The following is a 21,575-nucleotide window of genomic DNA, read 5'->3' as shown; positions in this document are numbered from 1 at the left end:
TTTTTTGGTTTTTCTCCGGTACCGGGAACCGAACTCACGACCTTGCGCTTGCCAGGAAGGCGCTTTTGCCGCTGAGCTAAATCCCCAGCCCCTGTCTTGATTTCTTGAATTGATTCAAAAGGTTTACTGCAATTTCTGTCAGACAGTACGGCATTTCCTTATGCACCTTATTTATTGGATCTAGAATCTCACAAATTCTGACTCTTCCTTAAGGTTAACACAACCGTGCAAGGTAAATTTTATTAATTGATTTTGGACATTGAGGCAGTCATGATAGTGTAACTAAAACCATTCACCAAAAAGGAGTCCCAGAACGGCTTTAGAAAATGGAAACAACAATGGGATTAATGTGCTTGAAGAAGAGGGAGTATTGTATCATGGAATAATAGCCATGTATCTTTCACTGTAATAAATCATTTTAAATGTAAATGTTTACCTTATATTTTGATCATTATACATCCAAGGGAAATGAAATTAGTATCAATGCGCCACCTGCACTCTCATATTTATTATAGAAACTCCACAACAGCCAAGGAGGAATCCATTGAGATGATTGGTGCATGAATGAAGAAAACGTTTTATCTGTACATAATCGAATACTATTTCACAGAAAATGAAATCCTGTCCTTTGAGGCAGCATGGATAGAACTTCAATTGAAATTACCTTGCATTTTCTGGGGTAGCTCCTGCAGACTCTTTTGCACCAGAATTATGTTTCTGTGCCATCTCCACCACATGAGTGGGCCCCATCTGTGAACTTGGCACAGAGACAGCCAACAGATAACTGAGGACAATGAAGGTGCTTGGGCTTCAAGCACTTTCATGAACCTCAGGCTGTTATAGCAACACAAAACAGACCGATACAGCTATTGAGATATAAGATGGCTGAATATAAGTCCCCTAAATGTGACTATGCCACGAAGAACAGCACAACAAGGAAAAAACTATACTTTGAAAAGACTAATTAAAGGATAACACTGAAAATTAGACCAGAAATGGAACCAGAAAGGAGAGTCAGAAAGGCAGCTGAGAGAAAAGAATAAAGCAACTTGAAACTTCAATCCTGGCTCTCTGGTGTGTGACTACAAAGGTTTGGAAAAAGTAAGCAGGAAAGTACCAGCCACCATCTTCAGAACAGCAGAACAGCAGACCAGAAGGCCTATTAAGAAGAATTCTACCATCCTCAGAGGCTTTAAATTTAGTCTAAAGAGCTACCTAGTTTAAGACTGACTTCTTTGTTCCAAAGATAGAGCTCACATTTTGCTTCTCCCAACCTTCAGAACACAAGCTGCTACAATAGCCACTGCTGGATGCCATCCTATTTTAGGGGTCAGTGGTGGCTCCCCTTACATTGCCATATTCCTTTGATCTGTGTGAGCTCCACAGGGTGAAAAAGACCATCATCAGCACACTGAAGCTTCAGGACCAGGGGCTCCCATAACCACAATTCCAAGTGCTACCTAACTTCCCCGTTGTGGTAATTAGGAAAAGTCCCATGCCAAATTTGCCATGATGGGATTGTAACTACTACTGGAAGAGAAACTTCCAGCTTCACCCATGCTTATCTACTGGGACCTGAGGGAGACTTCAGCCACCTCCAACAGCTGTAAGAATGCAGCCATAATCATCCAAAATCCAGCACCAACTGTATTTAGCCCATGGGAACTACTTAAGTATTCCTCCTCAACCCATGGACTTGAGACTACACCTGCTAATACAAAAAGCCCAAGCAACACCCATTTATCCCTCTGGACCAGGGGAAGACCCCATCTGTGTCCTTCAGCTCCAAAATAATGGATACCAACGCAGAAAAAAAAAATCTGGCCTTACCACCACTTTCCCCACATAACTAGAGAAATTACTATCTGCATCCTACAGCTCCAGGACTTCAGATATCAAAGCCACAGGGCCAAATACCACCCATTTTTTACCAGTAGGAACCAAAGGAGACCATCTCCATGTCTTATAACTCTAGAAGTGCAAATAACAGAAATACACAAGCAGAAACACCACCCGCACACACTCCACATGCTCTAGACAAAGCCTTCTCCACAGTTCGTAGTCTTGTAACCTCATCTTCTGGTATCCAAAGCTCTGGCATCACCAACCAACAGATACAGAAAAGTGATCATCTGTGCTACAATCCCCAACATCACCTGAAATCACCCCAATGGGACCTAGCACAGATTATTTTCATTTCTTACAACTTTGAATTCATAGTTATTGGTGCATCAGTGTGCAGCATTACCTTTGTTCATACTGTGGGATGGTAGGATCATTCCCTGGAAAAATGAGACACTCTCTGCATCTTATCTGATCTGGAGGTTCAAGAACTGTATGCATTGGTTGTATAGGACAAAGTTTCTACTGCACTTATCCTAAGGGACTTGACAAAGATGTCCACATTTTGTGGCTTAGACAATGGCTTCTGGCACTACAACCCTTGATGTCACTTGTTCTTCTATCAGGGGACCTGACATAACCTCCTCTCTATAGTTACCTGAATCACAAAGACTGCATGAGCTACAGAGCCATACTATCAGTGCTCAATTCTGGGACCTAAGTACATGCATCTTTGAAAGCCTATAACCACTGGAAACTTATAATACTGCCTTCATGAGTCACTGAGCTCTACACTGTGGAGGCATTTACAGATATTGCTTACAGAAATAGCTGCTAAAGAAATCACACAAGATACACTTTCTGTTTAGCTCTAACCAAGGACAAAGCATTTATACAACAAACAAACTATATACCATCTAAATGAAAAAAATTCTTCAAAAGCTACTCCATAAGATTGGAAGAGGTGACTATTACACCATGCATATGCATCAATGTAGGAACACAAGAAAAATAATACAAAACATGAAACCTCCAAAGAAACAAAATAATTCTCCAGAAATAGATTCCTACTTGAGGGAAATCTGTGAAATACCTGGAAAAAAATTACAAATAATGATTTTAAGGAATCTCAGAAATATATGAGAATCCAGGTACAAAATACAAAGACAATAAGAGAAATAATTCAGGATAAGAATAGCAAATTAAAAAAAGAGGTAAATATTATTAAAAAGTGAATTAGATATCTTACAGCTAAACACTTTAATCAAATAAATAAAAAATACAGTTGAGAGCTTTCACAACAGACTATAACAACTTCTGAACATGAGAACTGGTCTTTTGAATTAACCCAGTCAGACAAAAAAGTATAAAGAATTAAGAAGAATGAAGAAAAACTACTGACTTCAGATGCTATCAAGCCAAAAAAAAAAAAAAAAATTCTCTATGTAGGAGTTCCAGTAGGGATGGAAAAGAGAAAGTCTTTGAAAACCTATTTCATAAAATAATAGCTAACAACTTCCAAAATCTTCAAAGAGAAATGGTCATCCAGACACAAAAAGCTGAGAGGGCTAGATTTAAACAAAAAAGACCTTCATCATTATATTCAAAATGTCAAAAACACAAAAATAAAATTCTAAAATCAGCAAGAAAAAAACCATACAAAGGGATGCCCATTACTAACTTAAAGTGGTGCCTTAGCAGAAACTGTACAGTCAAAAGTGAATGAGTATAAATAAAAACCAAACTACATGTGAAACACTTCAAAGAATCAACAACTGGGATCTCACCCTACTGAAAAGTTTCTGCACATCTAAAGAAATCACCAGCAGAGTGAAAAGAAAACCCACAAATTGGGAAAAATTTTTAGCTGACTGTCCCTCAGACAAAGGACTTCTATCTAGAACATATAAAGAATTAAAGAACATCAGCCCCCACCAAATTCAAAGACCCAATCCAAAAATGGGCAGCTGAGATGAATACACACTTCTCAGATAAAGAAATACAAATGGCAAATAGATGCATGAGAAAATGTTCAACATCATTAGTCATTCAAGAAATGCAAATTAAAACAACATTGAGATTCCATCTCACCCCAGTAAGAATGGCTAGCATTAAGAAATCAACCAATAACAAATGCTTGTGAGGCTGTGGAGTAATAGGAACTCTTCTCCACTGCTGGTGGGAATGAAGACTGGTGAAGCGACTGTGGAAATCAGTTTGGAGATTTCTCAGCAAACTAGACCTAGAGGTCTTATTCAACCCAGCTATTGCCCTTCTGGGTATTTTCCCAGAAGATCTGAAAACATCATATCACAGCGATAGATGTGCACCCATGTTCATGGCAACACAATTTGCAATTGCTAAATTGTGGAAGCAACCCAAATGTCCATCCACTGAGGATTGGATAAAAAAATTGTGGTACTTTTATATAATGAAATATTACTCAGCTATAAAAAAAGATAAACTCGAGGCTTTTATAGATAAATGGTCACAACTAGAGACCATACTCATAAGTGAAATACATCAGACCTGAATGTGTAAGCAACGTATTGTCTCACTAGTGTAAGAACTTGAAAGAGTGAATAAAAACTAGGAGGTATGATAAACATTGTGAAACGAAAGGAAAATGCTCAAGGGTAAAGGGCAACTGGGATGTGGGGAAAGAGAAGGGAAAGAAGGGGAAATTATGTATGTATGTATGTACAGGATACCTAATGTAGTTGAATACTGTCTTCTATTGCTTTACTGAAAGGAACAGTTAGTGATTACTTGATTGATCAATAATGCATGTCTCTATTTGTTTTCCTGAGAAACCACATTGAAGAGATCAATACATAATATAAAAAGCATTGTTAATTTCCTACCAGTTTGTCTGTAACTCTGTATTGTTTGTATTGTTATTTTGCTATTTTGTAAATGGATGTCCATTTGTTAATGTGTTTTCCTTTTATTATTAAAATAAATTTTTAAAAAGTGAATGAGATGATATATTTGAAGTGCCCATCAAGAATACCACACCCAGCAAAATAATCCTTCAGAAATGAAGGAAAAATAATTTTTTCCAGATAAGTAGAAACTAAGAATTCGTCACCACCAAGCTAGCTCTACCAGAAATGTTTATGGAAATCCTAAGTCCAACACAAAAGGATATTAGCCACTGCCATAAAAATACACAGATGTACAAAACTCATTAGAAGAACAGATGCAACAAAGAGAAAGAGAATCAAGCCTCACTATGTAAGAAAACTACTACCAAATTACAAAGATAAATAATAGAGAAGATTGAAAAGAACAAAGAACATGCAAAACAAGCAGAACACAATTAACCAAATGACAGGAAGAAGTTCATACTCAGCAATAATCTTAAATGTGTGGGATTAAATTCACCCTCCAAGGGCTGGAGATATAGCTCAGCAGCAGAAGCACCTGCCTGGCAAGTACAAGGTCCTGAGTTTAATTCCCCATACCAAAATAAATAAATAAATAAATAAATAAATAAATAAATAAATAAAAATAAAAATAAATTCACCCTCCAAAAATATAAGCTAGATTAATGGGCAAAATAATAAGACCCAACTATATGCTGCCTATAAGAAACTCCCTTCACTAGTAAAAATAAACATAGTCTGAAAATGAAGGGTAGGAAACAAAATCACACAACTGAAAATCAACAATGAGAAGGAGTAAATATATTCATATCAGAAAAAGCAAACTTTATACCAAGAACTGTAAAAGAAATAAAATTGTTGTATATTGATGAAAGTATTGATGTATCAAGAAAAGATAACAAGCATAAATATATGAGGCATGATCAAAGTATGCAGTGAATATTTACAAATGTTTATTGCAGTAAAATAATCATCATTAATCCTCCTCAAAACACTTCCACTTGTTTCAAACATAGTTGCTCCATCATTGTTCCCAATTTCTGAAGTAATTTTGGAAATCCTTTTTTGTGAATATCTTTATGCAGTGTGATCAAACATACAGGGAATGTTCCTGCCCACGATCATCCAATAGAACGGCAGGCTCATTATTACAGTGTGAGCTCATTCACCTGTTCACTCAGTCTGCCACTATACAACTTCTGCCTCTTCCAAAAGTCAAAATGACAATACAAAGTAAAAGTTTTGCATCAGTTCAGGATACCAAAGCAGCCATGGCAGTGCATCTAAAGATATTCCTGTACTAAAGGACTAAGATTATACAGTCATCTCAATAGATGCTGTATTAGTCAGCTTTTCTGTTGCTGGGACACAATACCCAACATCCATGGCTTAAAGGAAGTAAGATTTAGTCTATCTCATTGTCTCAGAAAATTTAGTTTTGACTGAAGGTCTTTGAGCCAGAAACATCATGGGAGAGTGTATCATGGAGCAAATCTGCTTAGCTCATGTTGAGTGGGAAGTAGAGCAGAGTAGTGCCTGGAAAAAGAACAAAGAAATAGATGTAGTACCCACGGTCATGCCTCTATGACCCACCCACCCCCACACACACCAAAAAGTGTGTTCCACCAATTCCCTGGGCAGATTCCAAGCCAATAAAAAACAACACAGTCAAGTTTAACCGTCATAGATGCAGAAAAAGCATTCAATATGATTCAGCATTTCATTATGATTAAAAACAGAACTCAGTGCATTCTCTATAGAAGGAACACACTTACAAATACTAAAGGCTATATAAAAAAGCCCTGGCCAATAGTATACTAAATGGGGGAAAGCTGAAAGTGTTTCCTTAAAGATCATGAACAAGATAAGGATGTCTACTTTCATCAGTCTCCTTTAATATAATACGAGAAGTATTACTAAGGACATTTAGGTAAGAGAAAGAAAGTATATCTAAATTGGAAAGGTAGGAGTTAAGTTACCCATTTGTGATGGATAATCATGAGTGTCAACTTACTTAAACTGAGAAAGTTAGTATAGATACACACTTACAGGTGTATCTAGGTGAGTTGTGCAGGCATGATCTAGGATGCTATGTCTGGTTCCTTGCTCTTTCCTCCTAAGGCACTGTTCTTTTGCTCTCCTCCCAAGTCATTCCCCCATCACTGAGACACAGTACATGGCACCTGCAACTGAAAGGAGGTTTATTTTGGTTCTTGTTTCAGTGCATAGTTGCCTGGATCCAAGGAAGAATAGTGTGACGGAGGGGCATGGCAGAGAAGAGTTCTTCATAGCATGGTAGTCTGGAAGTGAGAATAAGAAAGAGCTAGGGAGGGAGATGAATCCTTCCAGGCCTCGTGCTCAGTAGCCCAGCTTTTCAGAACAGAGCCCAACTCCTACTTCCTAGCAGCAAGTCATTTTTAAGCCCTCATAATCCAATCACCTGCCAAAAGTCCCAACTATGCATGTATGAGGTTTTGGGAGAACATCCAGATCTATACCATACTGCCATGACACTGGGGACTGTGCCTGGTCTCTTCTTCTTGGATTCTTCCCCTGATCTCTGCTTTGGGCTGCTCCAAGCTGAGCTGATTTTCCCTGCCATGTCCTCATCGTGCCATTTCTGCCTTGAGCCAACAAACGAGAGACTGTTACCCGAGAAGCTGGGCCGTTGCTATGACTATACTTGACTGTATGGTTTAAAAGCATTTGTAGCTTCTCTTCAAGAGTTTGGAAAAGAATATAAGAATACTGATAAAAATGTAAAAAGTAAATATATAAAGAATTCATACAATTCTATAGCAACAAAAAGCCCAAATTTTGAATATGGACAAGTGACCTAAAGATGCATTTTTCCAAAGATGACATAAAAATGAACATCAAATATATTAAAAGGTGTTAAAATCACTAATCATCAGGGAAATGTAAATCAAAACCACAATAAGATGTCACATGGCACCTGTTAGGATAGTAAAAAGGACAAGAGACAAACCTTGACAAATATATAAAGACACAGGAAGCCTAGAACACTGTTGGTAAGAATATAAATTGGTAGATCCATCCAGAAAAGGAGCATAGAAATGCCTCAAGAAATTAAAATTAGAAGTTTATATGACTCCACAATCCCTCTGCTGAGTACACACCCAAAGGAAATTAAATCAGAACATTTTGGAGTTATCTGTAGTCTCTTCACTGCATCATTTGCAATGGGCAAGACATGTAAACAACCCAAGAATTCACTGGCAGGTAAATGTTTATGTATACACAAACTATAATATTATTCCATCTCTAAAAAGGAGACTCTGCTATTTTAAAAAAGCATGGATGAGCATGAAGGATATTATGCTAAGTGAAATAAGCCAGACATAGGATGACAAATACAACTTTTAAAAAAAGTTGAGTACATAGAAAAGAATAGTAGTTCATAGATTAGCCAGGGCAGCAGGGAGAAGAAACAGAACTAAGTCAAAAGTATGTTTATAGTTATATAGATGAATTTTAAGTTACATAGGATAAGCCAATCCTTAATATACAATATTATAATATGCACTACAATTTGCCAAGAGGTGAAATTTAATGCTCTTTCCACACATAAACACAAAAGGTAACTACACAAGGTGGTAGATGGTATGTTTGACTGTAGTAATTACTTCATCATGTACGTATATCACAACATCACCTTATACATCTTTGTAAAAAGATGTGGCTTATAGCTACAGGGAAAATCAGCTTGTTCAAGTGAAAATGTGCAAAAAAGAAAAATTGACTTTTGTGATTTCCTCCTGCATTTGTGGCACAATCACATATCTCAAAGCCCTCCCAGGTCAATATATCCTCCAGCGTCGTGGTGCTCAGAGCCTCACACATCAGTGTTCTCTCTTTTTTTCATCTGTATCCCACTGAACTCCTTTGATCTTTCAATACAAAATTCTGCTTCACTTAGGTTCTCTCACCTATATTTAACAATTTCGAATCTGTTATTTCAATATATTTTGTGAGGAAAGGCTGCACCTGCAAACACCTCCTTGTCCTCACATCAGAGTATTGTCATCTTACTCTAAATTGTAGGAAGTTCACCTGAGTAGGAAAAGGGTAACTAGGTGAAAATCATCACTTATAATGCAGGAAATTTGTGAACCGCCTAGTGATATGGTGTAGTTGGAGACCTACTTTGAGTTTTATATCTGGGGGCTGAATCAAGATAATTATTGTTACCATAAGATCAGGATTGGACAGGACATGAGGGTGATGGGATGGAGAAGCATCAGCCATATTTTCTTAATTTTCTGCCACCTTACACTGGATTTGTAGTGCTTGTGTTGATATAGGTGAATCTAACAAGAGTATAACAAGTGGCCTTATCTGGGAGATTAAGTGGGTAAGAGGTTGGAGTTAGAGCTTGGTAGGAAACCACCACTGTTGCTCAATTCAAGAAAAATCAGAAAATACTTTGGAAAGCTCTTAGTTGCTCTCAGTTTACTTTAAAATCTCCAGGATATTTGTACAGACAGACTCAGCCACTCTAGCTCAACCTTTTGACTTATCTTTAAAATCATGAGTTTATTTGGAAATATTGATTGTTGTAACTAAACATTTACTAAAATGCTTAGTTTAACTTAAAATATGTTAATGTATTTCTTCCACGGAATCAGATAACCACCTAATTTTGCAGAAAAATTACTAACATTTCTTCATTTCTTTAAAAATGATTTAAACTCAGCAGGCATCTCACCTCAGAAATAGCAAGTTATTATTTAATTTAGAAAGTATTTTAGTGTGACATTTTAGGCATCTTGGGAAGTGCATAAAAGATAAGGTTACCTGACAGTGGGGCTGTTTCCCAGCATCATTACACCGATAACTACCGAAGCCGCTTCATTTGCATGAAGTCATTTGATTACGGCATTAGGAATCAAGTGATATTGTGCTTGGAGCCATTTGTGTGTGCTATTTATTTTAGCATAATACATATTTATTGGTATTTTATTTACAATATAAGTCACAAGTTAGTGGTTTAACAGGCTCTGGAGACTTCCCCTCTCACATGTTCAGTAACAAGCTCATGAGTAATTCTACAAGGTACACATATCCATGAAGAGCTCCTAATCATATATATTCAGTAGCGTTTCTTCTACAGCTAAGCAGATCCTTGTAGAACACAGACCCATTTACAGGGCTGCCAAATTTAGTAAATTAAATTTCAATTCACATAAAGTTTTAGTATAAACATGTCTCATACAATAGTTAAAATATACTCATTCTAAAATATTCATTTATCTGAATTTTAGACTACCTGACATCCTTTGTTCTATCTGGAAATAACTCTTAGAAAGATGAAACAATTATCAAATTTAAAAATTGAGCAAAGGCATTCCAAGTTAGTACAAATAATAAGGAAATTTCACACCAGAAATGCTTAAAGATTCCTTGACCTAGGGGTTGGGGATTTAGCTCAGCGGCACAGTGCCTGCCTGGCAAGCACAAGGTCGTGAGTTCGATTCCTGGTACCGGAAAAATAAACAAAAAAAAAAGATTCCTTGACCTCTAAGAACTGCCTTTTGGGTTAGATGATGCCAGAGAGAGACAAAGATTTTTTTTTTTTTACTGTAAATCATATCTATGGAAATACTTTGAATGGAGAAGTCTATTGTCTATTGGGGATAACATGATTTAGATCCTGATTTGAAACTTCATTGGTCCCCTGATATTACATATATATATATATATATATATATATATATATATACACACACACACATATATATCACAAATGTAGTTATCAAATGTATAAATTTACTTATTTAACTAATATATATTTAACAAATGATCAGCTGGGGTAGCCCAGACCCACCATACTTTGTTGCTGAAAAATAAATGAGCCCCTGATAGGAAACGTGCCGTCAATACTGATGGAAACTGGTCCTGCTGACAGAGGCAAATTGCAAATGAGAACAGAGATAGTTTCTGGATTGTCTTGACACATTCCACTCTGGATGGCATGAATTCCCAGGACCTCCACCGGAAGCAACACGGGGAGCACTTAGAAAAATTCATTGCTGACCCTTCAGTTTAGTGTTCAGTGATACTCCTAGTAGCTATGCTAATGGCAACTCAGAACGTAACTACAGATGAACTGACAAGAGACTAGTCATGACTTCTTAACCTTTCTCCCCATTTTCAATTGCCGCAACTGTTTATTGCCACCTTGTAGATTTCCTTGGGAATATTTGAAACAGGATTATGGGTGAAGATGACAACAAAATCATATCTGCATTACAAAATCATGTCTGCATTACATTTGCCTAGTGTTTTAAACTACTGCTGTAGATACTGATGCTGAATCAGTTACTGCCAGCGAATGAACAGCCCTCCGTGTCCAAAAGCTGTCAGCAGCATCTACCTCCGTGTGTGATTTGTAGGTGATGTGTGTACCTCTTGCCAACGCAGTTCATAAACTAAACATAAATGAAAGGAAGATGCAACCCACTGATAGAAAAGCATTAGTAAAGCAGGAAAGTCTTTTGCTTTGTGGAGCAGGAATAACCAGGAGGATTTGTCATTGTTTCAGCTGACTTTGGTGTCTAGCCAAGCCAGAGGCACTGACTGCAGGCACATTTGGCTCCTTCTTCTCCTCTGCCACCCTCCATGTCCCAGCAATCCTGCCACCCCTACACAGAATGCTGCCAGACTAAAGAACAGTAGTAGTTTTTCTTTTTCCTCCTTCTTTGCTACTTTTAGACAAATTTGAATAATAACCTATTCCCCTCACTTATTATTCTTGATGACTAGTAAATTATTCTAATAGCATTGACTGTTCTATTCATTTATTATTTGAGAATGATTAGAAGTGAACAGCTATTATGAAGCCTCACCAGTTGCAGAAATTAGACCTTAGAATTTTGTGTTTCCTTTGGCTCTAAGTAATTACCTCTAATCTTTCTCTAATTCTGTCACAGAAACTTCTTTCTTTTTTCACGTTCTGTTTTGACACCAGAACCAGCACACCTGTAACTCAGAAGTTATCCAGAGAAGTTATGGATCAAGTTCTGAAATGCATTCTCCCAGACATACACATTTTAAAATTAGTTTTTGGTTCATAATCTCCCAAACCCACTCCTAACTATATTATTTAAGTGTAGAGAATACTGAGCAAGGCATGACTTGTAGATGGTAACAGAGGAAATGGCAGAATAAATCATATTTCTATTTACAAAATAATAAACCTAACCTAAGAGCAAAGTAACAGGCAGGGTGAGAAAAATCATGTTTAAAAACTAATGTGCCTTGTTACTAAGACCTTCTCATCTCAGCATTTGAGGCCTTATCCTACTTCTTTGACCAGACCTTCTCCATCACTCCCCAAATATCCATCTTTGGAGTTGGATTGGGCTAATTAGTTGTTCCCAAATGTAGTGCCAGCTTTCCTACCATCTATGTGATTTGTTTCCCTTGACCTAAAATATCTTTTCAGCTTCTCCACACTGCCTCCCATCCTAACCAGTGAAAATCCAGTTATTCTATGAAGATTTAGTTTACATCCATCCCTTATTTCCCTCATCTCAATTTTTTTCTGACACTGCAGCCTTCCCCTGAATGACTCCATTTACTATTGCCCATAGAGCTTTGTAAGGACAGATCCACCTTGATACATAATTAGGGGGATTACCTTTATGAATAGGAATATTAAACAAAAATATGAAATTAGACACAAAATAGGTATTTTGGGAGTGGTATCAGTGTAACGGAGTGAAGAGCTCCAAAAGTCTACCATTTAAAAAGTAATATAAATAATGGAAAAAATGGCAGAATCAAATTTTCAGAACTTTGGAAAGTATTGAAAAACCTGCAGCAATCCAGAGATGATTAGCTCAAGAAATTGGCTGGTTCTTGGTGAGAACAATGAGGGCTGTGGCATTTTAACTTATGCTTGTCCTATCCCCAACTCTCCAGCTTAGCTGTAGACCTAAACTTAACAGCCCTTGAGACAAGTACCAGTGCTGGAAGGAGCAGAAGTGAATTCCTTTGCAAAAAATTGTTATTTGCTTTGACTAATTTTGTTCAAAGGCGTGTCTTTATGTCTCTTAATTCAGAATATGCCTAGTGTGACAGCTGCAATGGGTGGTGACTGGGTAGGGGTAGAAGGTTGTAGAAGGTGTATTGTTAAGAATGCGTACAGGCAGTGTTTTAGTTGCTGCTTCCAGAGGCCAAAGATACATCTTGGGAAAAATAATAGACCAATTAGAAATGATTGTCCTTTGGAAGGCTGAGCTGGAGAATAAGATGATTTTGAAAGTAGGAGGTTTGAAATACTGTGGAAGATTTCTGGAAATCTAGGACACATATGACCAGCTGAAACAAAACATGTACCTGGCTGTGTACATGCTCAGCAAAGACCCAAGAAAGCCCTAAGCTCTAACTACTAAATAACCTTGAGCCTCTGTACAAGAAGAAAGTAAAGGTGAAGATAGGGTTGTAAACTGCCTATGGAAATGTTAAAGACATTCTCTAATATAAACATAATAGACTTGTGAAAAGACTAAAGTTTTGTGGCTCTAAGAATTTAAAAATATATATGTTTAACCATTTGCTAACCACCAAAGAAATTGAACAACATCTCGGTGGCCACACATGACAAAAAATATGACTTTAAATATCACTTCAAAAAAATAATCACTAAACATTTACACACATGCTAAAATAGCAACAGAAAGCCTTACAGGGAGGGAGAATATGACTTCTAGTTATTATGTTATAATAGTTAAGATGTCTGAGTTTTTTATATGATAACAGAATGTCTGGGTTTTAACAAAAATCATGAGGCAATTAAAAAATATTTAATGCAGAAGAAGACAGCCATGGAAGAATAAAATCTAAAAAATGTAAGATATAAAAAACAAATAAAAGATGAAAGTCTTAAGGCCTTCCTTGTCATTAATAACATTAAATGTAAATTGATAATATTTTATTAAAGGAAAAGATAAGTACAATGGACTAAGTATATGTCATATTTCAGGGCCACAGTTTAGATGCAAAGACAAAAATAGGTTGAAAGTAAAAAAATGGAAATAGATGTTCAATGCAGACAGCAAACAAAAGAAGTTAGGGTGCCTATATAAAAAATACAAAATAAATTTTAAGATAAAAAAATTAGTAGAAGAGACAAAAGGGCATTATCATATGATAAAAGAGTTAAGAAGTATAAAAACCGTAACTGTATCTCTGTGTAACGTCTGAGATCCAAAAGACACAAAGCAGAATCTGGGGAATGTTCAACAATAATATTTGGAAACATCAATACTCATTTCTAATAATGTAGGAAACAAATAGACAGAAAAAAGTAGGGGGAAAAGACATTGAACAGTACTATAAACCACGTAAATCTAAAAGACATCTACAGAATACTCAATAATAGTGGAATACACATTTTTTCTAACACACATGGAATACACCTCAAAATAGACCATGTGTAAAGTTACAAAAGAAATCCTAATAAAATTAAAAAATCAAAATCATACAAAGTGTATTTCTTGTGATGATGGGATAAAATTGGAAATAAATAATTTTAGGAAAAAAATATCAAATATTTTGAAACGAACAAAGCTGAAAACAAAACATATTACAGCACGGACTGCAGCTAAAGTGGTAGTCAAGGGGAAATTTATTGCTGTAAAGAGCAAAATTTAAAGAGAAAGAATTTTTCAAATCAATAACCTCAACTTCTCCCTTAAGAAATTTTAAGAGAAAAACTGACTCCAAAGAATGAAGGAGAAAGGAAATAATAAGGATTACAGCACAAATAAAATACAGAAAACAATGAAGAATACTAATGAAACAAAAGTTGGTTCTTTAAAATTTATTAAACTGGTTCTTGCCAATTAATTAAATTGGTAAATCTTCCCTTAGACTGAAGAAGAGACAATAAACTTCCTAAAATGAGAATAAAAGCAAGAGAGTTCTGCTGAACTTACAGAAATACCATATAAAGATTACCAGAAAATGCTATGACTAATTTTAAGCCTACAAATTAAACAATCTGGACGATATAGAAACCTTCCCTGCAAGACCCAAGCTACCAAAACTGACTCAAGAAAAAATAGAGAATGTAGACTTATAACTGGGGATTATGTCAGAAATACACAAAATCCTCAGCAAAAACACGGACTATCAGTCCTTTTGTTTGTCTTTTTTGAGACTAGGTTTTGCTAAGCAGTTCAGGCTGGCCTTGAACTCATTTTGTAGCCCAGTCTGGCCTCAAGCCCACAAGAGATCCTCCTGCCTAAACTTTCCGAGTGCTGGGATTACAGGCATGCACCACCATATCTGGAAGGGCCACCTGTCTTTACTAGTACATTTTATCAAAACTTAAAGAAAAGTTTACCCCAATTGACATAAAAGATAAGGAATATGTCCTAATTTACTCCATGAAGCCATTACCACCATAATAACAAAACATTATTAGAAAAACAAACCATACTCTAATATACTTAATGAGCAAAGGGTTAAATTTTCACAAAAACTAGCAACACAAACTACCAGCATATTAAAAGGATTATACACCAGAGCTAAATGGGATTTATCCTAGACATGTAATTTGATTCAAAATATAAAAGCCAGTTTATGGAATATACCATACTAATATACTAAAGAAAAACCCATATGATAATCTTTATTGGTATAGAATTTAACAAAGCCAAATATCTTTCTATGAAAAAAATATCAACTCTAAATAAAAAGAAACTTCCTCCACCTCTTTCAGCACATCTGTAGTAAAAACACACAGCTGATCTCATCCTTACTGTGAAAAACAAAAATCTATTTTCCTAAAATTAGGGGGAAGACAAAGACGTCTAATCTGAACACTTTACTGGTATGTTAAGACAAGGCAATTAGACAAGAAAAGTTTTAAAAAGGAACCCAGATTCAAAATCTGGAAGTAAATTCTAAATATGAAATATTTAGAAGACATATAGAAAACTCCAAAGCATGAACAGAAACACTATAAAAACTAATAAATCAGACAAATAAAAGGATAAAAGACAAGTACACTCTTCATTCAAGTTCTATCCCTTCTGTATTACGAATAGTTGACAATAAGAAGTCTTTTTTGCCTTTCCATCTCATACACAGACTTCTCCTCTCTGATAAGCTAACATCTTTCCATTTTTCCATTTTTTTCTTTTGCTGACCTTTTGGCACTTCCTGTTCAGTCTCAGTGTCCCACCGTGTCCATTTTGTATTATAAAAGAATGTCACTGACTTCTACAGAGGTAAGCAAATTAAATCTAACATACTGAAAATAGGAATTTTTATAGATTCTAGCACAAAATTATAGGGTATTTTTCACAAATAAACACAAATTAGTAGAAGAAAATAACCAGAACTTATTATTGGTGAATAAGATGTTTCAAATTATAAGAAGTATGCAAAAATAGTTGATATATAACAAATAGACGTACAAGTATATCTCTTGCAAACAAGAATTGACTGGTTGAAATGACAGCTGCCAGAGATGGTCACTACTGCTCAGGACAGTCAGTACAAAAACAAATGCACTGCCCAAGTGCCACTCAGGGTAAGTCGTTAAATGGTTTGTATAGAAGTATAAGGGACTCATAATAAGCAAAACAACCTTGAGAAAGAGTTGGAAAAACTACCCTATACACTACTATAGTGGTAATCCACATAATGAGGCATTGATGTAAGGAGATATACGATAAATGCTAAGACTCTACCAAAAAATAAAAAGAGGAAGAAATTTTTACTAATTCATTCTGTCTGAAGTCAGTATATTACCCTGATATCAAAACTAGACAAAATACCAATAGAAAAACAATAAACAAAAGTATCATAATGATATAGACAAAAATATCCTCAACAAAATATTAGCAAAATATTAGCATCAAGTCCAACAACATATTGTAAGGAATATACAATATGAGCTTGGTTCTTGCATACATATAATATATACTTTTATTTTTTACGTGTTTATCAGTATTCAAAAAATACTAAAGAAAAAGCAAACTTGAAGGACTCATTCTTTCCCATTTCAAAACTTAACAAAAAGCTGCTGTAGTCAAAATTCATAGTACTGGCATCAAAATAAACATACAGATCAATAGAATAGAATACAGAGCACCAAAACTCTAATATAGCTATGGCTATATCAATAATAGTATCAAAGACCTAACGTAAGAATGGGGAAAGAATAACATTTACAACAAATAATGCTGAGAAAGCTGTATATCTGTATGCAGAAAAACAAATTTGGGCCCCCTCACTTCAAACATATATGAAAGATAATTCCAAATGTACCACAGACCTATTGCAGAAAGCAAAATTTAACACTCTTGAGAGGAAACATACATGTAAATCTCGGATTTCTTGGATTAAGTATGATGTCTTAAATATAATATCCAAACATTAAGCAGCAAAAGAAAAAATAAATTGGATTTCAGCACAATTAAAATATGTACATCAAAAAATGCTGTCAAGGTGAAAATAAACCAATTAAAAGAAAATGTTTGCAAATTACATATCTAATGAGTCAAGTCTCCAAAATATTTAAAGACTATTAAAATTATTAAATAAAAAGAGAATAATGCAATTTAAAAGGACAGCTTCTATCATGCCGGGTGTGGTGGCACACACCTGTGATGTCAGCACTCAGGAGGCTGAGGCAGGAGGATCATTGTTAAGTTCAAAGCCAGCGTGAGCTACCCTGTGAGTTCAAGGCCAACCTGAAGTACACAGAGAGATCTTGACTCAAAAAAAGCAAACCAAGCATAAAGTATCACTCTGCTCAGCCTGATGATTTTAGGCCAGGGCCGGGGATCCACTTCCCCTGGGATGTCTCTGTTCTCTTGTGCCACATGTTGCCCGTTGGGGTGGGGTGAGGGGCTCGTGGGCTGTCCTTCTGCTCTTGCTGTTGCTGTGGAGAAAGCAATACCCCTTTGATCTTCTCTCCCATGGGGGAGTGCCAAACTCACTGATTGCAGGGTGGATGGGTTGTGTTTTTCCACTCACTGATTTTCTCCACCTCTGCTGCTCTCATACCACCACCACCGGCTGCTTTGTCTGCCTCAGTCTCCTCTCCCATGCAGAGTCTCCCACAGCTGTTTAGATCCCATGTGTCTGCGCGCCTCTCACTGGTGGCGAGGCAGGAAGGGTTGCGGACTGCCTCCGTTGTGGTCCCCAACCTTGTTGTCATTAGAGGCTCCAGTCAGTGAGCACAACGAAAAATAAAGCTGACATCCCACGGGGAGGGAGCAGTGCGGGAAAAATTTGCTGTCAGGTTGCAGAATCCTCCGTGTAGAGGAAAGCGCAAGAGGCAAGGGACCTTGTTTCCCAAATCCGTCCTATTTGGCTTGAGTTAGCCTATTACCTCTGACTTTAGTTGATTTTCTCTGAGATCCTCCAATATAGGCTGTCCTCTATTCAGCCGTGTTGAAACTTCTAGCCAAGATACAAAGGGGCCAGATACATTCACTGGAAGAAAGCCTTTTCAATAAATGATGCTGCAAAACTGGCTTTTCACATGTTGAAGATTAAAAGTAGGCCCATGTCTCTCACCATGGCTAAACTAAAATTAAAATGGATCAAAGATCTAAATATTAAAAAACAAACACTAAATCTGATGGAAGAGAGAATAGGTAGAACTCTTGAAGACATAGATATAGGCAAATGCTTTATGAACAAAACGTCAATCACACAGGAAGTATTACACAAAATCAAAAACTGGGATCTCACCTTATTAAAAGCTTTTGCACAACAAAAGAAACCACCAACATGGTGAAGAGACAACCTATAAAATGGGGAAACAATTTTGTTAGCTGTTCCTCAGGTAAAGAACTAATATCTAGAATGTATGAAGAACTCAAAAAATCAAGCCCTCCAAATTTAATAACCCAATCCAAAATGGGCACCTGAAATCAATACACACTTCTCAGATGAGGAAGAATGAACAACAAATAACTATATAAAAAAGTATAACATCACTTGTCATTCAAGAGATGCAAATTAAAACACTGAGATTCCATCTCACTCCAGAAAAAATCGATCTTATCAATAAGTCAACCAGTAACAAATGCTGGTGGGGCAGTGGGGAATAAGGAAGCCTTCCCCACTATTAGTGGGAATGTAGACTGGTGCTACCACTGTGGAAATAAGTATGGAGATGCCTAAAAAGATTAAACCTAGATGCTGTATAATCCTCTTCATGGTATCTTCGCAAAAGAATTAAAAGCATCATGCCACAGCAATATATGGACACCCATGTTTATAGTGCCACAATTTATAATAGCTAAATCTTAGAAACAGCCCAAATGCCTGTCAGTAAATGAAGGGATACAGATTCTTTTTTATACAATGGAGTACTAATCTCCTCTGATCTCAGAAGCTAAGCAGGGTCGGCCTGGTTACTACTTGGATGGGAAACAAAAAATTATCATATATCTTCCCCCCAAAATCAAAAAGATGTATCATATATTTTAATTATATTCACTGAGTTTTGAGTATGTAGATTGTTATCAGAAAAAACAAATCTGTTTCTCTTCTTTTAATTTCTATTTTAAAGACAATAAAAAAATCAAAATAGCAGCAGTATAGACAAAAACAAAACAACACAAAAACAATAAAAATGATACCGAATTTCAAAATAAAGTGATAGGAATTAGCAGTGGTTATTATATTACATATTGCTATCTTCAATGAAGTTATGCAGATTACCAGACGTATTTTTGGGGGGGCAGGGGGGACCGGGAATCAAACTCAGAACCTTGCACATGCCACGCAGGCACTTATGCTGCTGAGCTATATCCCCAGCCAGGTTACCAGATGTAAAAATGCAAGATTGATGTAATCATTAAAGGGAATAAAAATAATATAAAAAATTAGAAACAATACAGAACTTCACTAAACAACATGATAGGAATTCACCAATGTTTGTTATATTGCATGTTGTTGTCTTCAAATTAGTTGTTCAGATTATCAGATATAAGCATGCAAAATTGGTCAAAAAATTTAAGCATTAACTGTTCTTTTCAATAAACCAATAGACATCAGCAGTACAATTATCCCAGCTATCTATCTCACTAGCTATATATATCCCTTCCTTCTTTCTTTCTTTTTCTCCTTTCCCTCATCCCAGTTGTTCCTTTCCTATAAGCAATTTCTTTCCTTTTCACAATATCTATTGCACTTTTTGGGTTTTATTTACTCTTTCAGGTTCTTATATTAGGTAGACAATATGATATTTACACATGAGGGTCTGATTTCACATATGAGTAAGGTTTCTAATTTCATCCATTTACCTATAAAAGTCTTGAGTTTATTTTTTGTAGCTGAGTAATACTCCATTATATAAAAATATCATATCTTTTTTTATCTATCCCTCAGTTGATGGACATTTGGGTTGTTTCCAAGATTTAGCTATGACAAATTGTGCTGCTCTAAACATGTGTACACATGTATCACTGTGGTATAACGTTTTTAATTCTTCTGGGAAAATACCCAGATGGGGTTTAGCTGGATTAAGTGGGACTTCTAATCCTAGTTTTATGAAGAATCTCCAATCTGATTTCCACAGTGGTTTCACCATTCTGCACTCCCATGACCAGTGAAGAAAGGTTCCTTTTTCCCCACAGCTTCTTCAGCATTTGTTATTGAGTGATTTCTTGATGATAGCCATTCTTTCTGGGGTGAGATGGAATCTCAGTGTTGTTTTAATTTGCAATTCTGGGATGAACAATGATGTTGAACATTTTTTCATATATTTATTTGCCATTTGTATTTCTTCCTCTGAGAAGTATTTCTTCCTCTGAGTTGTATTCTTCTGAGATACCCATTTTTGGATTGTGTCTTTGAATTTTGGGAACCTTATTTTTTAAAAATTCTTTATATGTTCTAGGAAGAACTCCTTTGTCTGAGGGACACTTGGCTAAAATTTTTTCCCAGTTCATGGGTTTTCTTTTTACTTTGTTGGGTATCGCTTCTCAGTCTTTTGGCTAAGATCAAGTGTAGTATCTATTCTTATCAGTTTACTCCGTTGGTGATTTCTTTTGATATGCAAAAAGTTTTCAATAAGATGAGATCCCAGTTGTTGATTCTTCAAAGTATTTCCTGTCAGTTTAGGTTTTTTTTTTTTTTAATGGACTGTCAGCCTTCTACTATATCTTCAAGATTTCTACCTAGTTTCTCTTCCAGTTAATTTAGTTTTCCTGCTTTGATATTCAGAACTTTGATTCATCTCAACTTTAGTTTACTGCATGGTGATGGACTTGGGTCTAGTTATAGTATTTGGCATGTGAAAAGCTAGTTGTTCAAGCACCATTTGTTAAAGAGGCTGTCTTTCTTCCAGTGAACATGTTTGGCCCCTTTTTCAAAAATAAGGTGGCTCAGTGTGTTTGTAGCTGTGTCTGCATCTTTTAATCTGTTCCATTGATCCTCAGGCCTGCTTTTTTGTTGTTGTTGTTGGTTTTTCTGCTTTTGTTTTTTTACCAGTATGATCCTGATTTTATTACAGTAGCTTTGTAGTATAATTTCAAGTCAGGGGAGCCGGCCGAGCAGGCTCCCCCAGCCCCCCGCGCCTTGCACCCAGGCAGCGAGTTCTCCGGGAGCTGCAGGGTTCCTGGGTCCAAGTGTGGGCTGGATGCATACCACCACGATTGCCAGCTGAAAAGTGCGCACAGAGCCAGGTAGGCCCCATCCAATCCCGGAGGCCAGGACGCGAGAACAAAGACCCTGCGGACATTGCAGACTGAGTTGCTAGGCGCAGGGAGGCCCAGGGGACGGGCGGGGCGAGCAGGCCCTCGGAGCCAGCCAAGCAGGCTCCCCCAGCCCCCCGCGCCTTGC

The sequence above is a fragment of the Chinchilla lanigera genome, unplaced genomic scaffold, assembly GCF_000276665.1.
Source record: "Chinchilla lanigera isolate Chin_1 unplaced genomic scaffold, ChiLan1.0 scaffold00043, whole genome shotgun sequence".
NCBI lineage: Eukaryota > Metazoa > Chordata > Mammalia > Rodentia > Chinchillidae > Chinchilla > Chinchilla lanigera.
This window is presented reverse-complemented; position numbering follows the sequence as displayed.